The following is a 21,847-nucleotide window of genomic DNA, read 5'->3' on the forward strand; positions in this document are numbered from 1 at the left end:
GTGATGGTGTTGACAAGTTGAGGATGTTGAGGATGTTGGACAAGCAAATAATACAGATAAAGTTTATCAGCCAGCGACAGTTAATGTAGCTGTTCAATATATATATTTTTTTAATCTTTTCTCTCCTTGCCCTTATAAATGCATAACCTAAAACTTTTTCTGTATAATCATTTTTAAAAAGCTGATAAATAACTAAAGAAAATGAATGCTATTAAACGTGTCTTATTATTATTTTTAAAAAATGAAAATGATGGTAGTAGGTGATAATGCTAGAATTTTTCAGACTCCGAGTTTAACATAACGTTTAGCTGGAACAAGTGAATTTTTGTTTTTTATGTGACAAGGACAAATAACCAATAATTAATGTTCTCATTGCCTAATTAACTAATATTGTCAGTGCTTATTGATCTGTTTGTCACTTGCAAACTGATAGGACCCCTGTCAACTGATAGAAATACCCCTTTCTATATTTTGATAGTTAAAAAATGTGTTACTGATATATGTGCAGTTTATTCTGGATACATGGATTTACAGGATTTCTTAAATTCTGTTAAATGGTCATACTTCGTTATTGCAACCAAGATACTGTATGTGCTACGTGGGACATTTAACAGTGGAAAGATGTACTTGTCAGTGCTCTCTGGTGGACAAACTGTGTCTGCTTGACAGTTTCTTATTACTTATTGGCGTATATGTTCCTAAATACCAAAATATCTCTGAAATTCTACTGATTTGTAAGACAGCTCTACAAGCTGTATATCAACAAACTTAAAATCCTTTTCATTAAACCTTTACTACAAACATCTCTTCACAGCGATTAGTGCAAATTGAGCAGATTACATCATTAAAAATGTGTAGCGCTTCTTCCGAGCATGTGCTTCCTGGGAACAAGGAGGCACTTTTAATATTTTGTACGCTTAATGCATATGCCACTGCTCATATGCTGCGTAGCCGAGTGTTATGAGGGTGCTCCCAGGGAGAAAATCCCTGCTGTGTGTAAATGTCATGAAAAATTCCTTCATCTGCCAGAATAACGTTAACCTTCTCCATTTTGTTCCACTGAACCCACCTCTCGGGCAAATGTGTTACAAAGACGTGCGCAGTCTCCTCAGCCTGCACCTCGTTCCTGCTTTACGCCTTTCATTACGTGAACGGGGAGTGAATGCGGTTCGCCGGCTGACCTTTTCTGGTGCGGTTGCATTGAGAAAGCATACATTTTAATGACGGGACCTTTACTTTTGAACAACAGTGAGGAGGGAAGAAAATAAATTGCTGTTCAAAAGGAGATAATACTCTTGGCATTGTGGGATTGCCGGGGATTGGGCAGCTGTGTGGCAACGACCCCTACACTGAGACCAACCTGTATAAATTAAGATATAAATAGCCTCATCTAGAGGAGTATTACCAGGGGTGTGCTTGAGTGCTCCGGCACATGCTTAATATATGCATGTAGGTGTGTTTGGGCGTGTGTGTGCGCACTCATGAGGGAAGCAGAGAGAAAAAGAGCGTGCATATGTCCATAGTACAATCTGGTGGCATGACAATAGTGTGTGTGGGGGCACGTGAGCACACACATACTTGTGACAGAGTGCTGGGGAAACCTAAATCCCGCTCAAGTGTAAGGCAAACAGTGGTGGCAGTGTGTGGTTATTGTATTTTCTTTGCTTGGATCCCAGTAAACACCCCCAGGCCTGCGCTGCCTGCCTGCCTGCCTGTCACCGCGGCCATGCTGCTGCCATCAGCGGCCAGCTTCACGCTGCAGCCAGAGCGCTGGCGCAGGCCCCACAAGGAAATTAAAAGGGGATTAAGGCTGGCTGACACTTTGTGGCCGATTACTCATTTATTTTTTGTGTGTGAGAGGCGTAGGGTGGCAGAGTGGGGTGGCATCTTGTCTTGGCTGGGGCGAGCTGGGTGGGGCCTGGAGCCGCAGCCGAAGTGTCATAATTTATAAACGCATCTCACAGTGACTTCAGCATCCCTCCTAAAGTACAAGGGCATACTGATGGAAATGTTGTCATAGTATTTCCAATATCATACCTGTGTTTTGGTATAACTTTTCAATTTGAAGGAAAAATTTAAATGTGTAAACATATGCAGCTGAACTTTCACAGAGTACAACTGGAAAAATGTAAAGAACTTTGTGCTCAAAGAATAGGCTAAGTAAACAAGACTACAAATCTAACACTCAACAGTATTTACTACTGAAAGATGTAGAGTTCTTCCATTACCAGTATCAGATATGCCTCTGATAATGCCTGGAATTGACTGAGCATCGAGTACACAACAGTATGTACTGATAAGATACCACAGAATTTATAAATACACATTTAATTTCACAGTCATGTACAGTGCCAATTTTCCCATAAATCAATTCTTATTTGACAATCTAAAATTGTTACCCACACAGCAAGTTGTGCTGTGCAGCTCCTAGCAACTACTGATTTAGAGCAGCAAAGAAGAATCAATATCCAGGAGTGAAACGGTAATATATCAGATTAGATAACAAAAAAATTTCTATGGCGTTCACTTTGTATGTGTTTGTTTATGTTTTACAAAGGGTTTAAACTGAACCATGCCATCCAACAATAGCATTAATTTCATATCTATACAGGGTTAGTAGTATACTGCTGTTAGTTTTTCTTTTTTTAAGCAACAGTATCAGATTGGTGCTCGGCACTGTCCAATACGCAAGTTCAGGAGGCAAAAATATTGTCGTGGGTCACCAAGCCCTATTCTTCACCAGTTTCCTATTATTCAGCATTAAATTCAAGGACTTTTCAAGGACTTTCCGGGCCCAGTTAACACAAATTCAAGGACCTAAAATGCCATAGTTTAAGAAACAGATTTGCTTAATCACCTGCATACCTGCATAAATCAACTTAAATCACCCATGCATGCACATGATGTGACCGCCACACTTTCTTGAGGCAAGTGGCGAGTGAAACAATATGAGAGACACGTAGTGCATGCAGGCAGTGAAACATCACCTGTTTACTAAAGTTAAATACAAAAGGGGCGCCAATTAGCTCATCCTATGTACCCTATAGACAGAGGCTACGTCCTCGCCGCAGCGGCTGCGGGAGTGACTCGAACCTGTGGCCCTTTGCTGCATTTTGTCCCCTCTCACTCATCCTGTCACACTTCATCTGTCTCATGTAATAAAGGCACAAAAAGTACAAAAAAAAATCTAAAATAATAGTATACTAGTAAAAATAAAGTTTAGCATAAAAATATATTTGAGAAATCTCTTCAATTTCTATTCTTGCAAAAAAAAAATAAATTCAAGCACTTTCCTCAAATTCACAAACTTTCAAAGATTTCAAGGACCCATGGAAACCCTGCAGTATTCAAATTCTTAAATTAAGTGACAGTAGCTACACCAAAGTTCTGCAGGTAGAAGTACTGAATTAAAAATGTTCGATATAGACCCTCTTTCTGTTTTAAACTCCTTTCAGATCATGTTAAAAATTCAATGTGATTAAACTGCAGCTACTTTCCTGAAAAGTGAACACTTTCAAGACACAACATTTTTTCCCCTCACAACAGCATGTGCACTTCTCATATTAATTGTTCAATTTTAATATGCAACTGCAGCTGTCAGATAAATGCAAACCAATATATGCCTCTGAAATATAACGCGGTAAAAAAAGTATAAAGTCCTCAAGTAGTATTTAAGTAAAGGTTACTTCCCACCTTTGATCTTACAACCGGTCATTTACAATCTCATCCTTGTAAAAAATGGATTCGCCCTTTATTTGACCTCCGTGGTGCCTGATCCCGGCATTAAGTATGCTTAGCAGCGAGCCCCCTTTGATTGTGATGCGCGTCAGGCAGCTCAGGTTTACTGCCTTGTTGTGTTAGAACTCAATATCATCGCTGCAGGGAAAACAAACTGTACAGATGCCAGTGTTTGGTCTGCTAATTAGCAGTTTGTATTAGTAATTAATAGGCATTACCAGTCAACCGGGCTCCTGCTCGGCAGCCTCCAACAGCCTGTGAAGGAGATCCAGGCAGCGCGCTCCCCCTGCGGCGCTGCAGCGGAGTCACTCTTAAGTCAGGACGAGGGAGAGACTGTGTGTCCTATCTGACTGAAACACTTGTTTTTAAAGGGATAATGCAGCGTAAAGCATAGCAAGTTGACAGTTGGAGCTGTGCATGACCCTCCGTACTTTTTGAGGGGGCACCAAGCATCATCAGGCCATAGATTTTAGTCTTAATGACCTTTTCTTTAAGCAGGCATTTCAAAGTTTTTGCATGGGTGCTGGCGTTATTTTGTTACAGAAAAGGGGAGTCAGTAGAAAAAGGTATATATATTCTTAAAACCAAGGTTTTGAAAAATGTGTTGTTATGATATCAGTGCTAAAACTCAGTCACTCAGTACAGTATTAGGAGCATTTTTGGAAAAAGAGACAGAAACTCAACAGACCATTAAGTTCACGCATGCTTTTCACTTTTACTCCCCTGTTTCTGGTGTGAAAAAGCATTTCTACGGTGCAAAAACAACCTGACACGCTTTAAAATCTGTAGAGTAATGTGTCCACCACTGATTTGGGTAGATGAGGCGTTGTGGGCACGAGGTGAGGCGAGGTGCGGTGGAGAGTGGCAGAGTTATCAATTATCCAGAGCGCAGTGGCACTCTGGCTTCCTCCAGATCTGGTGTTAAATTAAGTTGTCAGCGCTGTCTCTCCGATTTCCCCCATCACACATGCACATGGTGATAGCGCATGACGGCCGCTCGCCGGAGCTCTTCGCCGGCTGCCGCCCCGTATCTCGCCTGCAATTCATCAGCTTCTCAGCACACTGGCCCAGCCTCGGTCCACGCCAGCGCACGCCGCGTTGCACCGGAGCCAGCCAGCCCGCCAAGCGCAGTGGCAGAGGAAAAGGATCGGATCACCTTCCAAAAACCCGCCGTAGAGGACAGGGTGCAGTGGACTTTTGCCCCCACGTCTGGGGCGGGAGTGGACTTGAACTTGAGAGGGTGTTTGTGTGGGTGTGTTTGTTGTGTTTGTGCAAAAACAGAGAAAAAAAAGGAAAAAAAGTGGAAGGGCATCGTCTTGGGAGGCTCAGAGTGCACAATAAAGCCTCTGGCCCTGCTGTCCTGTTGGGGCAAGGCCTCAGGTGAGGGCAGAGAATATGGGACACGAAGCAGGGAGGCTTGGCACATGGGCACTAGCCACCAGCTCCCTCCCAGCACACTACTGAGTTGAAGGGCACTGGAACGTTCAGTCGGAAAAGGGAAAGCGAGGCAGCGAGGGGAGGAGACGGAAAAAGGACAAACAGGTGACAGAAATAATGGATAACTGTAAAGCAGCGGGGTGCTAAGCTCTCAGTGCTTAAGTATTTATTTGTGATGAATAGTAATGACGGCACACTTACAAAGCACTTGTTTAATATGGAGAGGGCTCGAGAGGGGCGAGTATCGTTCCCGCGCTCCTTTAACAGGGCCGGCGTGCTCCGAGGCGACCGCAGGGAGATGCCAAACCCTGCCCAGCCCTCCACCTCCCATCTGCATTCAAAAACACTTGCCGTCCCTTAACACTGTCCCTGCTTCGGTGCTGAATAAAACATTAAACACCATTCTGAGATATTAACCTACTTATTGAAAAAAAAGTCCGTGATTTATGTCGATTTGGTTGGTGTTCAATGCTGCCCAGCTGTCACCGCCGAGCCTGTAACCTAAATTATCCAGCGATGCTCTTTCACTCCAGTTAAGGGAATAAGCACTCCTTTAACACTTCAAAAGGCCTGACTGCGCTAACTCAGAGTTGTTGTTTTATTTTTTCCACACTTCTTAAGTTCAGTAATTATTCAATCTGGGTGATAATGAGCGCTGAGTTGACCTTGCGGATAAAGAATATTTCCTTTTATGTTTATGCTTCATGTTTTCCAGGCTAATTTAAGAAAACAGTGCTTAATCTTTCACCAAAAGCAGCAAAACACCGGGCCCTCGGATTCTCAGCGGCGCAGTGGGAGGACCCCTCCGGTTAATAAGCAGCATCCAGGCCCCGGTGTATAACTGGCAACGGGTTCGGCAGCCATGGATCAAACAGTCGTAACCTCCTGTTCCAAAGATAAGCTGCAATCAGATCTGTGGGGGATCTTTAACCAGGGAGGAGAGTGTGTTTGTGTGAAAAAAAAGCGGCAGAACAGACGGGGGAAGTAAGCATGAAAAAGAATGCAAGGGCTGGAGGAGTGTACGCGAGTGTGTGTGTGTGGTTCATAGGGGAAGATGGCAGCCCGCTCATCAGTGACGTGCCTGAACGGAACCCAGAGGGGGGCCCGGACTGAGCCCCTGCGCTTAATTGGGCACTCAAATGTTACCAGGTCCCTTCCCAAACGACTTGGAGGTGACACATGGACAAGCGAGGGAGTGGAGAGGAGCTTGTGGAGAGAGGAAATGGAGCAGAGGGTTTAGCACCTCCTGCGGCCAAGTTTTTTCGCTCCCTCTGGGTTTTTTTCGGTCGGGACGGCGGGCCGCGTGAGTGATAGTGCATTTGGCCTCTCGCTGTGCCAGTGATGACAGAGCAAAATTAACCCCTCGGTGATGGGGACAGATGGAAACGAGGCTAGTTTCGGTTGTATCTGTTGCAGAGTGTAATTTCAGAAAAAACACCTCGTAAAAAAAAACCAAAAAAACTCATCCCTGGAAAACAAATCTGCACTTTGAGGATGGGTGTAAAGTGAAATTTAACACTCACACTCAATTATTTGATCACGCGGAAAAGCAGGAAATAAACTGCAGTTTTCGTTTTAAAAGACAAGGACTTCAAACGTGCACTAGAGCAAGATGGGAGCAAATTCATAATTTTTTTCCAGTTCATCAAAGCCTCCACCGGCTAATCCCTTTCTTATATAAATAGCTCTTTTGGTGGAGAGGGTAGCTGCCGCATAGAGCTCTAACCCTTCTGTCCCTGAAGCTACAGCCAGGATAAGCTGTGTGTTGGATTGGCACATCGGGCTGCCTGGGGCCTGCTGCTGCGCTGGCCGCCAGTACAGATGGAGGGCAGGGCTGGGCAATGCCAGCTTGTCAGTCGGATTAAAACGACTCATTTATTCACTGAAGTATCGTGCAAAGCGACCGGGCCAAAGCGGGGTGAGGCGAAAGGGGGAGAGGAGGGTCGAGCAGCGGCGAGATGGGGGCAGCTTGGATGTGAGAGAGGGTCCTCTGCTCTCTGGCCCTCGGCCCTCCCTCCCTCTTCAACCCACTCTCCTGCCTTTTTGCCTGTTACTTATCTTTCTAGGGCTGCCAGAAGCCATTACCGCAGTGTACGGAAGGCGGCCGGCAGGGTGGCATCTCCTAGTGCCCGGGTGACAGATTGCCGCTCGGCATTGGCGGCGGAGGAGGTGAGGGGTGGAAAGTGATTGGCTCCGATGGTCAGGAAGTGGGCACCGAGGGCTGTAAAAGGAGGAGGAGGAGGAGGGCAGAGAGTCAGGGAGAGGATGACAAGACCTGGCTGCGTGACCTTTGGTATCGCACGAGTTACTTAAAGGGGCACAGGCCCTGCTTTTAAGGGCATGCTTGGCAGTGGTGGCCGCCGTGGTGGTTGCAGGCCGAACACGGATGCCAGGGCAAGAAAAGGTGGCCTCGATACTGACTTCTCTGGTTGTGCCCAGGACCCCGCTGTCCCTGCAAAACCTTGGTGAGGATAAGTAGATGACGACTGGCAGCGTCTGCAGGTTCAGCTGAGATAGTTCTCCGTGGACAGACTCACCTCTGCAACTCTCGAGCCGCTGCCAGCATCAATCTTAAGAGTCCTCAAAGTCATGAAGTGTTTGGGGAAAGATGTCAGACTTTGACCCAAAACAGAGACAAAGTCCTTAAAACAAAAATGAGTGCTCAATATTTCACAGAGGCTTTTATAGTTGCAATAACAGCGACTATGCTATAGGGACTATGCTATAGGGCATAGTCGTATAGAGTGAAGTTTATACCGCCCTTCATCTTTACACAGAACTAAATGACAGTGGCACCATTATGCTCCAATGTGTAATTATACTTGGGCTGTACACGACTCAGAATTATGTTAGTTGAACTTGATTTGGCAGATCAATACGGATATTTGACATTTCATTTTGTTTTCCATACAAAGTTTTAAACTTCTAATGGGCTCCGCAGATCGATCACTGTGACAGCAGCATTCACATTACACAGTGAACAAGCTAATGGAGCTAACGACAGATCACAAATGTGCAACAACATTTTTGCCAACACTAGATATCAACAAAAGCCAGAGACTATCATATTAACTTGCTGTGAGCTGTAATCTCTCTCTCTCTGCTGCTGCCTGCATGTCTGCAGCTGCAAAGGGTAGAATGAAAGTCAAAGCACTCACTCTGCAGCAAAATCTGGGGACCAATACTCCTCAATAGTACATTGCACAAAAAAAACCCGACTGCTCGACTTAAAACAACCTCAGTCAACAGAGGGTCTCTAACGACCGATGATTTGAGCCTCTAATTTTCAAGGGACAGCCCTAACTACACCCGTTCCAGGCTCAGAGATGAGACACTTTTGTCCCCTTTTTCTGCGATCAGATGTTATATACAGAAAGGCGAGGCAGCATAACGGTGTGACATTCTTGCCTTGAACAGGCAGTGTAAATGCTGCTGATAATGAATTTAAATACACCCCTAATTTCATTTTGAATGTAATAACTGTGAAGACAAACAACTACAACATAAAAAAATAGGTTTGAGCAAAACACTCAGGTCCTGCAGCCTTCTTTCTCAAAATGGCACACACTCAGGTCACTGACAGGCCAGAGCTGTGTGTGTGCCCGTCTGTGTGTGTGTGTCAAGGGGGGTGAGGCTTGGAAGGGCTTTATCGGGTCTAATTACTCCCGATAGCTGTAATTTACAGGTTGACAGCAGGGAGAAATCGGCAAGATTCACACTTCTGCGGGTCAGCATCTGTCGCCATTACTGCACGGCGCACACTGCCGGCCAGTCGGTGAGCAGGAGGAAACAGTAAACAACAAACGGCGTGTGACAGATTAGCAGTGCGGGCTAAAGGACCTTCCACTGACACATCATTTCTCTCGCTCCGCGAGTTTGTTTCGCGGCAGCTGTCACCAATAAAATGGAAAAGCAGGAGATGGGGAGGGGAGGTGGCGGCAGCGGAGGTGGCTTTTGTTCCAGATCCAGAGAGGTGGGTGGTGGAAGGAGAAGGAGGAGGAGGATGAAGACAGGGTGGAGGAGGCGGAGGTGGAAGAAATGGAGGTGGGAGGGAGGGTTAGCAAGAGTGACCTGTTTTAAAAGTCTGGCCTCACTTTTTAATGGAGTATTAGGAGGAAAACCAGGGCAGGGCAACGTCAAACTATTTTTCCGCTGACTGTAATTACCCTCGCTATTTCTCCCTTTTTAGGTCTGCAGTACAAATTGCCAGTGTCACCCTGAAGTGGTTATTTTAGTTCCGTTTGCATCAGCCTGTGTGGTACAGCCAGCGAGGAGCACGGAGTTATTCTAGAGGGTAAGCATTATCTCAGTACATACAGTATGTGAACACATTTGTTAACACTGCAGCACTGCAGACCGCTCCAACACACTCTCCTCCCATCCCATGTGGCTCTCCTTCTTCTGGTCCCACGCAGCTCAGAGAGGAGCCAGGTCGGTCTGGTGCCAGAGAGGGCTGGTGGGCTACACCGCTCTCCCCCCGTCCACCTCATTGCCTACACACAGCCTATCTGGCCGGCGCCTGTACACGGGGGCTAACACCACGTACATCCTGGCAAACTGATTTTTCCTTGACCTCCAACTAGAGGACGTTCTCCAAGTTGTTGGCTCATTAACCTGAGCTGTTTTTGTCCACCAGCTCCGCAGAAACAACGGTGAGGCAGTAACTGCAGATGAAGCAGGAAGTCTGACTGTAGTGCTACTAAATAAAGTTGTGCTGTGTCCAGATAGATTTGGCACTCTATACCATGTAACTGTGTTTACATTCTTTTAGTGACTTTAAGCAACAATGGGAAGGTTTGCCTTGTGTTGCTACTTCTGTTCAATCATTACTCGCCAAAGTAATCATGTTTACATTCTTTCTCTCTCCTTGTCTTAGAGAGTGAGGATTGCAGTGAGCAGAAGGTGTGCATTGGAAATGGCATACACAAAATATTGTATGTTTAGTGTTACAAAAAAGGAAGGGATTATGGAGCCTTTCATCGATGCTTGATGTTGTTTTCACTATCAACAGTATCTAATGGCAAACTACTGTCAAAGTCTTTGGTGCATTTGAACTTCTGTTCTAAAGAAATTACCAAAATGACAATGCTCATGTATACTTTAACTGTTTGTCTCATGATTTCGTTTTTTCCACAATGTGCTTTTCAACTAGGGCTGAAACAATTTCAAGAAAGTCATCTTTGTTCACTGCTCTCAACAGCATTTATGGGTCTGCGTCATTAGCACATTGGCATACGCCTGTGGTATGCTGAGTAGGAGGAGTCTGCACACTGTTTGACTGTTATAGGCAGCAGATAAGCCAGATCCACCGCTAAATTTGAGTAGCGAGAGTTACATATATACTTTACTACAACCACAAGGCCCATACAAAGACAAAAAAGTCAAGGGAGACTGATTAAATAGAGAACTGATAAATGTCATTCAGACTGAAATAAAATCATATTGTGAACATCATAGTCCATGCGGGCAATTATTTGCCAACTAGGAAAGCCACCACATCTTTTGTCCTGTTTTTTCAGCTGACAGTTGCATGGTTGCTGCTGCTGGCTGACAGATTTTCCTACATTCAAACAGCTTTACCGGCCCTCGCCCTTTACTTGTGCAACCACAACATGTCTGCAAGTTGTTTTTCTATACTGTAACAAAATAAGAACCAAATGCCACCTGGAAGGTGGGGAATCAATTTAAAACCTGAAGGTGATTTGGTTAATTGTTGGCAATAGGGGTCAAGTGATATTGTTTTTTCAGGGCCAATGCCGATAACAATTATTAGTAGTTAATGAGACAGATAACCAATATCTGTAACCGATATGCATTAACAATAAAAATGAAAATCTTTTTGTCAATACTTAGAATTTGAAATATAACAAACTCCTCAAAATTTTGTTTAAATTACTTTAGTAAATGTTTAATCAAAACTAAAACTGTCAACATCCAATACAGCAAATTCTCAGCATCTTTTTTCATAAAGTCAAGTGAAAATTTAAATAAGTTCCTTCCCAGCTGACACCTTCTTTGCAGTTTTTAACTAATTAATTATCGTTGATAATTAAACTAAAATGCCGATACAGATAATTGGCAAAATGCTAAACATCAGCTGCAATTATCGGCCAGGCCGATAATCTGTCGACCCCTCGTTGCCAATGATGAGAAATATTTCAAAATGTATAGTTAATGGCTTAAAACACCAAAGCAATGTTCTGGTCCTTTGGGGGGCAGATGGAGGCCTCTGGTGCAGGTGTGTCTCCATCCCCATCAGCGAGCACATCTATAACGCTCGGTGGTCATGGGGTGATCACGTAGGTCTGGCCCTGTCCTGTTTAATTTCTAACGGCAGACTGCCTGGTGACTCCGCATGCCAACCTCCAGAGCTCCCAGTTCTTCTCACAAGTGCCATATGGGCGGCCCAGCCCCATTCCATTAGCGGGGCCTGAGCAGAGGCAAGAGCAGGCCTGGACCCCAGCCCTCCTGGCCTTCCCCTGGCACTGCCACAGGGCATGTCCTGCCCACTGCCAGCTGCCCACACTAGGTCAGAGGACGCAACAGCCGCTGCCTACCTGAGTCTGGCAGCAACCAGCCTCTGGTTACACTGAAACAAGATGCATCAATGCAGAGGATCCAAAAAATATGTTATTCAGAGAGAACCCACAAAGGAGAGCGTGTGGCAGAGCCACGTCATAGTATCAGCTTTAACAGCTGTGGTTAAAAATACTTGTTTTGCATTCACTTACAGCAAACAGTTTCTGCATCAGAGATTAACCTGTAACCACTTAATACAGTCACCACATTTGACTTCTACCTCCTAACATCATGGCTCCTCAGAAAACACTATTTTATTGTTACATTATTGTTGCATTTTTGTTTTAAAATCATTACAAATGCTCCCAGGGCATCAGAAATCTCTGCTTGAACATGGACATCCACAGTCAAGGTCTTGAACTGCCTTCATCTCCAAAGAAAAACTAGCCAAGATTTATCCAGGGATCCATCCTCTGTGCAACACATGTAGGTCAGTAACAGAATCCCTCATCCATACTTTTTGGACCATATAATTATTGAACACAGATATTTGATATATTTTCTGAGTCCAATTTATGTCTTCTGTCTTGCCCATGCTCTAAAAACTGCAAGCATGCCGCTGCACCTCTGCACCAACTGGCAGACCAAGTTCTCCTTGTGTGGTCATTTTGTGTTGCAAGCATAAAGTAATACCAATCAATGCAAGTACTACTGTACAACATACAACACTTTAAACAGGAATAGGTCAAACACATTAGTTCAAGAGTCTATCTAGAGTTTGAAAGATCAATTATGGTTTTCATGTACATGCTAACGATCTATCAACTACTGAGAGTTGAGGATGAAATCGTTCACTGCTGATGCTCCTGTTGATATAAATCAACAGTGCAATGGGGCAAAATCTATTTATGAATAGTTTAAAATCAAACTCAGTCAGCAAAGGGAACCGACTGGAGTACAAACCCTGTTACGCTGCATTTTCTCTTGAGTAACACATGGTAGAATACTCAGAATATCACCAAAATTACAGCAAATATTGTAGAGTCCTATGTGAGTCATGCATCGATCACATCTACAACTCAAGTCACAAAAACTACTTGAACTTGACCCCCCCGCCTGCTTTTACATACGATTACCAGGCCCCAGTCTTTCACCTCATGTATTTGTGAATTAGGTTAAAGAGTTGGGTGCACAGGCATGTAACATGTGTGAGGCCACCCTCCCTAAAGACGTGCAGAGGGAAAGCAGGAGGAGGGCGGGAGGAGGCAGAGACATCCAGCACATCACATGGGAATGTCAGTATGTGCCTCAGCAGCCTGTACCTGCCACAGGACCTGGGGCCTTTTTTAATTAATCATCACACAGGATGAATAATTCAGCCATTATCGCTGAGAATAAATAGAAAGGCTGGTTTTCCTCCTGAGTTCCACCCAATCAGTTTGCATGTTTCACTTAACAACCTACAGATTAGGGCCTAGCCTCAGGTAAACATACCCTCTAGCTAATAGATAGTGGCAGGATTTTGTAAACTAAACAAATAGTCCTTTGATTCAGCAGTTCTAGAAAGTTACTTCTCATATATGAGAGTCCTGCGGATAAACACAATCATGCAAAATGACCACAGGTGATACACAGCTTGGCCAGTCCTCATTATTTTCAATAAGATATTTTTTATGACAAAATAGAAAATAAAAACACCTTTTTTAAACTCAGAATCACCCATGTAGCAAATACATTTTTGCCCTCTTTTTTTAAGAAAATACAATGTCAAGTAACTAATAGGGGTGTAACAAAATATCAATACACTTGAGTACTGAAATATTATTTTGTTATACTGTAATAATTCTCAAAAACACTAACAACTTTTAATAGTGTACATGCAAAGATTCATGACAGTGGTTCATTTTGTGTTTAGACTGCTGGTGTGTGTTGTCAATTTAACTCTTGCACTCCAACAGAACAGCTTATTGCTAGCCTGTTACAGGGACTGTCGCCCTTTTTACACAGAGATCGTGCTGTAGGGTCACTACAAAGTCCCCTCTTTATGTTTCCTTTGCATTTTCAAACAAATCCAAGCAACTGTAGCATCATGTCGCTCCGGTGTGTGATTTTAAAAAGCATGCCAGCATCCCAGAAGCAAAAGCAGCGTAAAGGATGGGACCTGTAAACACAACAGCGTCCGCCTCTAGTGTGACATAACATATGCGCCGACAGCACTTTCTAAATAATAACCATGACATCACAAAAAATATCATATGTCAGCTTATCTTGTCCTATAGTTGGAGAGTAAAGATTTTACCAAGTGACAGACATTTTTGGTGGCTAATGAGTTATGGGTCATCGCATATAACACGTCGTCAAGACATCACACCCGTCCTGTCTATGTTACCGTCCTTACAGCTGTTCTTTTACATAGACCTGGATTCAGCACTGTCACTTCCACTGCTGCGTTAAAGGTAAAACAACTGCGATTCTAACCCCAATACATTTTATAATGAACAGCAAGACAGAATAACAGTGTGACATTTCCACTTTGAACAGGCAGTGTAAAAGAGGATGACACAGATACCACTGATCTGACTGCAGTAAAAAAGTAAGCATTGTTTTAACTCAGATTTTATGCATATGGTGGTGGTGTCTTCATACTAGGGATGCGCGATAATATCATCGGTATCAGCCGATGCTGACTTTAAAATGAACTATGATGGCAGATGACAGATATGCTTTTTCTTATTGTGCACAACGAATAAATATTACGTTCATTGAAAAGCATTGTATTTTTTGTCTCCATCTGCTGGTGGGCCATCACGACAAGAGTATGCATAATAAGACGTTAATTTCACTACAGAAGAGACTTAATGATCTCAAAAATTAGGTGGGGAAAAAATTAACATTTCAGCATATCTGATACTGGCACAAAATACAATATCTTTCAACCCTTCTTTATACTATGATACCACTATACTTCTTCTATAAAAAAAAAATCAAAATATCAATTAAAAAATAAATAAAATTTAAAAATTGCAATATACATTATATTGCCTTAATTAAAGTACTACAATATATGCCAACATGAATAGTAACCCCTGTATCGTGATACATACTGCCAGTTTCTAGCCAATACACAGCCCTACAACTAACGGACATTTGTTAAACATGGATATTAATATAAAAAATGTATGCTATGGCAAAAATGTATGCTATGGCAACACACTTCAGTATGCCTCCAATATGGAGTTCAATAAAAAAAAGCCTTACAGCAGTTGTAGAAGCTTGTGAAATGGTTTTGTGAGCAGCACCAACAAAAGGACGCAGCAAGTGTTTGCAGCAGTGTTTGGAGAGAGGGACAACAATATTTTTTCCAAAACTGCATTCGACTCAAGTTATTATGTGAATCTACGATGGAGTCGCCCTGCAGCTCCAACAACTTTGTGGCCTTTATCCAACAAAACACTTCCAAAACATTGAGCAGTGAAAGACAGTCTCTTCCTAGGAAATGTTATGTACTGCTGAGTTTTCCACAAAGCCAAGATAACAGGTTATCAATTATTTGAAAAGTCAATGGTTATACTGAGCTAACAAGAAGCCCTTTAAAACAAATATACAGCACATTTAGCTCATAACAAAAATGCATATTTCAATGTTTTGCAGATCAACACCATAAAGCATCACAGTCAAATCCAAAATGCCAAACAACCACAAGAAAACAGCTTAGCAAGCCTACAGCAATATCAACACAGTCTACACAGCACACCTGCATACATATTTCAGCAGCAAAACGGAATTCAGCCCATTGTTAATTTTCAGTATTTACACCGGTGCCTATATTACTGTGACAAGTCAACATGTTTTGCGTGAAAAAGGCCAAAAAACAGCAGAAATTAGCACTAGCAGACACTAACACATCCCCAAAATGTACATATAAGCAGCAATTAAGCTAGCTGCTTACCTTGTTGATGATAAATCCGTTTTCAGGAGACTCCCGATGCAAAGTATTTCCACACAGAACAGGAAACTGCAGCTTTGAAGTTGCGTTTTAAGCGAAAAGTTAGACAAACAGCACGTTTCTTGAAGACGTTACAGCTAAGTTATGTCGGAGTTTTTGACCGGCATTTTCGCGACGTTTCTAACTGAACAGAGTGGACCGGAAGAGTGGGCGGAGCACGCAGTTTGAATTAGTCCGCCTTAGGGCAAAGGTGCGTTTGATTTATGCTGCAGGTAACCGACGCCGTCACAGAGTAGCCTGACGCAGCCCACAGGCTTGCCTCTAGGTGTGAAAATAATTTTACACCTGTCACAGTAGTTAAAGGGAGGGTTCGCCAGGATAAAAAAAATTAAAGGAAAGGTTCGCAAAGATTTTTTTTAAAAATTAAGAAAGAAAGAAAAGATTAAAAATAATAACAATAATAATAAATAAATGGGTAGTTTGCCAATATATAAAAAAATAAAAATTAAAAGCACAGTTCACTAAGATTTAAAAAATAAATAAATCAGTATTTAAAAAATGAAAGCTAACAGTACAATGAAGGGGAATAGTGAATATTACATTCACTATTCGACAACTCACACTAAAGCAAGCTAGATTGATAAATAGCACTACGGGAAAACTGTGTATTTTTTCATGTTGGTTTGAACTGTCCCTTTGAATTAAATTGTATTCAGAAATAAATATACCCTTGGCCCTCTGGTGTTATTTGTAACTCGTGATCATTCTGTCCACATGACCGACAGTCTGTTAACAGTTCCCAGCATGTACAGTTACTCCTGCACTGAAGCCCTCCCTCTGATCCTGACATGCTATCACCTTGACCTTTACCAGGTGACTGAACATCCCTGAGGGGAGCTACATAAAACACCAGCACTGTGTTTCCTGCTGATGTCACTGATGTGATATCAATAGTTTCTCATCGAGAGGGGGATTTACTGCTTCTTTTCTGGAAGCTCGGTACATCTCAGAGCATCGCCTGTTAGAGGCTGTCAGGATGTATAAAGGGGGGAGGGGAGGCTTTATTGTCCCTATCGCACTCCAAGGACAATATGGGGGGGAGCAGAGGAGCACTGATTGAGAGCAACACCTGTCAGGTGAGGCTTTTCGCAGTTGACGGCGCAGAAGGAACGCCAAGTCGACTGCTATGACTGCTAATCTCTGACGTGGCAACCTGCCGGGCTCTGTCGGTCTCCAGAGGGGGAGCGCCGGGAGCCTGAGCACCGAGGCTTTTCCAGGGCTGCAGTCCTGCTAATGTCTCCCCGAACAGAGTGAACCACGCTGATATGCTCTAAATACATTTCATTATCATCATCATGATTATATCACTAATTGTGTGTACTCGGTAATGTGCTGCAGCAGTCCCCTCCTGGGAGGTGTCTGAGAGACTGAATGATTAAAACATGTACGATGAACCATGCATCAAAACGTCCCTGCGGGCTCCCTCACAAGATACATGTAAGCAGCTACAGTGACACTCGGAGCAAGCAAACAGCAGAGGATGTGGTCTACTGAGGGTTGAGAGGCTGAGGAGGAACCTGCAGGCAATAACAAGACAGCAGGTGGATATTAGAAATGCAGGGGATTGACCTGAGCTGACCCCATCCATATCCATAAACCCACACTACATAACCTGTATGCCTTTTGACATGACTCCAGAGCAGCCTAAATAATTCCCCTACACCAGTGATACTCAATTTATGAACTGCGAGCAAAATCTGGCCCCTGATAGGGTGCCGGGTGGCCCCCCAACCATTTTGTAATTTACAATAAAAATAAAGTTATTCACACTGGGAATCACTTGTTTACAGAGAATCACTTGTGTATGTAAGAAGGTGCCAGAGTGCATAAACAGCATCAAAACAGAGCTTGTTTCACAAAAAAAGTGACAGGGGAGGATCCCCTGCCCCCCCGACAGAAGTCAAAGCTAAGTCCCTACTGTCCTAAAATTATAGAAGTGTCCTAAGATCCTGTAAATTTCCTGAAATCCTAAAAACTTCTTAAAATCCTAAAAACATCCTAAAATCTTAGAAATGTCCTACTGTCTTAGAAACGTCACTTCCTAAAACCCTACTGTCCTAAAATTATAGAAACATCCTAAAATCCCATAAATTTCCTGAAATCCTGAAATCCTAGACACATCCTAATGTCCTAAAAACATCCTAAAATCTTAGAAATGTCCTACTATCTTATAAACATCTTAAAATCCTACAAACTTCCTAAAATACAAGAAACGGCCTAAAATTCTAGTAGTGCCCCGAAATCCTAAAACATCCCAAAATCCTAAAAACATCCCGAAATTCACAAAAAATCCTAAAGTCTTAGAAATGCTCTAAAATACTACAAACATCCTGAAATACTTGAAATGTCCCGAAATCCTAGGAATGTCCCAAAATCCTATAAACATCCTAAAATCTTGGAAATGTCCTAAAATCCACAAGGAATCCTAAAACCCTAGACACATGTATGGGGCTGCTGCAATTGGCCCCTGCTCTCCTGTCATTTTGCAAAAGTGGCCCCCAAACAAAGCTCGTTGAGCGTCCCTGACCTTCACGATAAGCAGACCAAAGGCTGAGGTTCAGATTATGGCTGGGCCACTTTGGCCTGCGCAGGGGCCTGTTTCCGTCTTTCTGTGCGGTTGACAGGAGAGAGGATAAAGTTTTTGTGACAGCATTTGATGAATGTTTAATCCAACATTCATACATCCCGGGCTGGGACTGGGTCCCCAGTCAAAACCCACCAAAGACACACAGCAGGTGTGTGAAATATTCATTCACTACACGCTTCATTAAGAATGAAACATACCATGGTCCCCGTTCATTTATTCATTTCGATTATCGAAACAAAAGACAGAAAAATGAGAGATTAAAACATGGTGGGCGCGCTATTCTATATTTGTCTCACAGATTTGTAACAATTTGTTTTGTGACAAATAACTCTGCCTGTTGAAATCCCGCTGTCATCTTGCTGAGAGTCAGGCAGCTACTGCGAGAGGCGCTTTCATGTGAGGGGCTGTAACAAATCACTGTCTGCCTGGGAATCTCCAGCTCTGCATCCGACTGCAGCAGTTTGACCTTTGACCGGTCCAGGAGCGTCCGGTGACTCGTCGCATTTAGCATGCTGATATGCATCTGAGCCATCAACTGTGGACGGGACAGTTTTCATATTTTTATTAATTAACGATGAAATATGACAACTAATGATCTCTCTCGGCGACGAGTGACTGCACTCGGACGGATGAAATGACTGATGTCGTGCCTGTCAAGGATTCGGCTCATTCCTCTTTTCTCTCTAAGTGGTGAATATGTCATTGTTGACTGCCAGCGCTGCTTCAACACAGACCCGATCTCTTTGAGTGAATGTGTCACATGGATTGCAAAATTTCCCCATGGAGCACATTAAAGTTTCATCTAATCTAATTTAATTAAAACAAGGCTGTGCAAGTCCTGACACACTGCCCAAGGCTGCATGTGTTTTGTTCTCAGACATTATGGTTTTGCCAAAACACAATCGCTATTCCACCTAAAAAACACTAAGATATGTTTAGTTTTCTTTGAAATTTGATTATTTAACCATTATTTACAAGATAATAAGCCAACAAGGTATGTCACTGTTGTTAAGTTGTCTAATTACAAAGATATTTGAGATTATTGTGTCTGATGAATTAATTAGTCACCAGCAGTATATGTACTAAAATGTAACAAGGCATGGGTGGATTATGAGACAATGGGCCCCTGGGCTCAGATATCAGGGCTGTAAGTTATTTTGCAAGATTGGGGGACACACAAACCAGATGGTTTGGGGGTCCTCTCCCTGGATATTAAGTGTCAAACACTTAATTCTCTGCCTTCTGGTTAATTTTTCTGCACCAGTTTGGACCTTTTCGGCATCGATTTATGGTGAAAATGTCTTACATCAAAATTAGTCCTCTGCGACTTTTATGTTTTTGCTCATGTTCTTAACTTTGTCCCCTGCATCCCCCGAAATCTACGCCTATGCCTGTATTTTTATTTCCCTCTTCAGTCTCATTTATACTCCCTCTATGTACAAAAACTTACGTGCCCATTTCAAATGTTTTTTTGACCTCATACTATTATGTGTCCTTCCTTAACTAGGGTTTTTGGCATACAAAAATGTAAGGCAGCTGATATATCTAAAAAGAGACAAAGCCATCAGTAAAAGAAAAAAAGTAGAGAAAATGTGAAATGCATAAATTACTAATAGGAAAAGTGCATATGGGTAATTACAACACTCATTAACATAACTGAGCAAGGCTATTGATTGTGATTACCCTCTACGCATGCTGACAGTCTCTCATGAGTAATGTCAGACTGACTGGCATTCAAGTGGAGAGTTCAAAGGACATTTCGGAGATCATACATAATATTTTTCACATTTGATCGAGTGCTGTTTTTTCCTGATAGCTACAGAGGTTTAAATGTCAAAAACGGCAACAATCACCTTGTAAATATAAAAGATAAACCTCTTTCATATTTTTACAGTCTCATTACTACACCTCTCTTTACTGCTTCACAGAAAAAGCCGTCGTCCGGCACACGTTTATCAGCTTCTCACATGGAAATGAGGTGAACTTCTGCCCTCAGGCAGCATGTTTCCTGTTTATTGCTCAATATAAAGGCTGAGTCTATAATGTTTGTTGTCTTGATATAGACTTATCCACTAAACAGGAAGACATTTAAACCTGTTCCAGCTGATCAGGATAGGATTAGTCTTCAATTTTCTTAATGGTTTCAGCCCTGGGCTCTTACAGTCTTTGCAGAGATTCTGTCTGTGACTAAGCTCAATGTGTGAATTTAATAAAATGTATTGATCTGGTATGAGATTGACAGGTCATGGTTTCCCAATAGCTCATATTTGCTTTTGCAGCAGTGAGTCCACCTAACTTAAGTCCCCTTTAAATTCCCTTACCAGCAGCAAAATGTATCTGAGCTTTCTGCTAAATGGACAATCTAATCATTTATCACAACTGGCTAGCTGACTTGTTATTTAGAATAAGTTATAATGAAACAACGATGGGATATTAGCAGTTTACATGAGATTCCTTCAGTACAGACATGCAAGAGGTCCGGCATTTTTTTGTGTGGTTTTGTGTCTGTTTGTGGTAATTTTGTGTATCCTTGTGGTTGTTATGTTTTCATTGTAATCATTTTGTGTGTCTTTAGGGTCATTTTGTGTTTCTTAGGGGTATATTTGTGTCTTTTTGTTTCTCTTTGTAGTGATGTTGTGTCTCTTTGAGGTCATTTTATGTCGCTGAGGGATATATTTGTCTTTTTGCCTCATTTTGTTTCTCTTTTTAGTCATTTTTTGTATATTTGACATATATTTGTATCTTTTTAGGTTCTTTTGTGACTCTTTGTGGTCGTTGCCCCTTTGCAGTTTCTTTGAATGTCTTTGTTGACATCTTGACAACTTTTGTGTTTCTTTGACATTTTTTTGTCTCTTTGAGGCATATATTTGTCATTTGTTTCTCTTTGTATCTGTTTTGTGTCTCTGACATCCTTTTGAGGTTCTTCAGTGCGACTTTGTGTCTCTTTGAGGTATATTTATGTCATTTGCGCCTCTTCTGGGTATATTTGAGTCTTTTTGGTTATTTTATTTCTCTTTGTAGTTAGTTTGTATCTCTGTAATTCTTTTGCATCTCTTTGTTAACTTATTTCTCTTGGAAATATTTTGTATCTCTTTGTGGTTTATTTATCTGAGCCTCTTTTTATAGGTCGTTTTATGTCTCTTTATAGTTATTTTGTGTCCCTTTCTGGTCATTGTTTTAAGGTCAGTTTCTGCCTATTTAAGGTTTTATTGTGTCCTTTGATAATTTTTTTGTCTCTTTATGGTCGTTTGTTGTCTCATTGTAGTTTTACTCTCCGTTTGAGTCTCTTCCTGGTCAACACATTCATTTGAGCGACATTTGCAGGTGAAGATCTTTTTTACGCATAGCTAAAATAATAAAGTCTGATTCATCAGTCCTGCCGTAATTTATTTCTTGAATTTTATTAATATATAATAAATATATTTTTGTTGAAATTTTTTAAAGATGCATTGGTACATGGTCATTTAGGAGAACGTATAGCCTATAGAAGTAAACAATGAAGTAAATAGCATTGACATCATGCACAGTGCACTATTTAACTCTGCGGAGGAAGTCCCTCC

At 42.3% G+C, this 21,847-nt stretch overlaps 1 long non-coding RNA gene across 1 annotated transcript in view; it reads right to left on the reverse strand.

Moving 5' to 3' along the window:
* LOC148186219 (uncharacterized) overlaps positions 1–15,839 on the reverse strand; it is a 73,084-nt gene extending 57,245 nt beyond the window's left edge. The window contains exon 1 of the long non-coding RNA XR_015775106.1: positions 15,644–15,839. This is a non-coding gene — a long non-coding RNA (uncharacterized LOC148186219). The remainder of the gene's footprint in view (positions 1–15,643) is intronic.
* Between the last annotated feature and the right edge of the window lie 6,008 nt (positions 15,840–21,847).

This window comes from Plectropomus leopardus, chromosome 20 (genome assembly GCF_026936395.1).
Source record: "Plectropomus leopardus strain MGB_pleo_1.0 chromosome 20, ASM2693639v1, whole genome shotgun sequence".
In the NCBI taxonomy this organism is placed as follows: Eukaryota; Metazoa; Chordata; class Actinopteri; order Perciformes; family Serranidae; genus Plectropomus; species Plectropomus leopardus.